Here is a 1,432-nt window from a genome sequence, read left to right as displayed (position 1 = left end):
GACAACACTGAAAATCTCTTTCATCCTCTCCACACACCAGAGTTTCTTGCTTTTTCCAGTAAGATCCTTGATGAGCTAGCTGTAGTTTTCAGTTGCTGCACTTCTATTAGGCTAGACTTCTCTGGGTTATTTTGTGCTTTCATGATAAACAATCTTATACCATTATGACTATTTTGATTCTCATGATTTCTTTTTTTTTTTTTTTCAATATGTATTTATTTATTTAGCTGTACTGGGTCTTAGTTGCAGCATGTGGGATCTAATTCCCTGACCAGGGACTGAACCTGGGTCTCCTGCATTAGGAATACAGAGTCTTACCCACTGGACCACCAGGGATGTCCCTCTCATGATTTCTTATCACTGAATTCTATCCCTCCACACACATCCCAAAGGCTAGTAATGGACTAAGTAGGTAAACCAAGGGATTTTGTTCATTTAGAGAAGCTGTGGTACAATAAAAATCAAAATCAGATGTACCTGAAGGTACATCTTCACGTAATTTAAGCCTGACTGGGTTTAGATGGCTAGCAGGAAAAGTTTTTTGGAGTAATCTTGATTAGCCATGGAGGATCAAAGGGAACTGGCATTAGTTCATTTATTCATTTGAATTACATGAAACACTTTAGTTGTATTGTTCTAAGGACTAAGGAAAAGGTAAAGTATATTGCTCAGGTGCTCAGTCCAGCTGGGGAACTAAGCCATAACATAGAAAAGTGAAAGTGAAAGTCGCTCAGTCTGACTCTTTGCAACCCCATGGACTGTATAGTCCCTGGAATTTTCCAGGCCAGAATACTGGAATGGGTAACCCTTCCCTTCTCCAGGGGATCTTCCCAAACCAAGGATCAAACCCAGGTCTCCCACATTGCAGGCAGATTCTTTACCAGCTGAGCCACAGGAGAAGCCCAAGAATACTGGAATGGGTAGTGTATCCCTTCTCCAGTGGATCTTCCTGACCCAGGAATCGACATAGAAATCAATTCAGTAACTGTATTAGGCAGCATATGTTTAAGCATCCAAAAACTTTGCCAATAGTATGTTACAAGGACTCATAGAAAGGTTAAAGTCAGTGCAGGAGACTTCAAAGAAAGCTTTGTAGATGAACACAGGATTAGGCAGCATATTAAAAAGCAGACAGCATATTAAAAAAACAGAGACATTACTTGGCCGACAAAGATCTGTCTACTCAAAGCTATGGTTTTTCCAATAGTCGTGTATGGATGTGAGAATTGGACTGTAATGAAAGCTGAGTGCCAAAGAATTGATGCTTTTGAACTGTGGTGTTGGAGAAGACTCTTGAGAGTCCCTTGGACTGCAAGGATATCCAGTCAGTCAATCCTAAAGGAAATCAGTCCTGAATATTCATTGGAAGTACTGATGCTGAGGCTGAAACTCCAACACTTTGGGCACCTGATGAGAAGAACTGACTCATTGG

General features: G+C 40.7%; 1 non-coding gene across 1 annotated transcript; it reads right to left on the bottom strand.

Annotated features, from left to right (window-relative positions):
• Positions 1-263: 263 nt before the first annotated feature.
• Positions 264-336, bottom strand: TRNAR-CCU. The gene has a single exon. It is a non-coding gene; the product is annotated as a tRNA-Arg (tRNA).
• Between the last annotated feature and the right edge of the window lie 1,096 nt (positions 337-1,432).

The sequence above is a fragment of the Cervus elaphus genome, chromosome 9, assembly GCF_910594005.1.
Source record: "Cervus elaphus chromosome 9, mCerEla1.1, whole genome shotgun sequence".
Lineage (NCBI taxonomy): Eukaryota > Metazoa > Chordata > Mammalia > Artiodactyla > Cervidae > Cervus > Cervus elaphus.
Note: the sequence above shows the minus strand (reverse complement) of the source record. Positions and strands in the feature narration are given on the sequence as shown.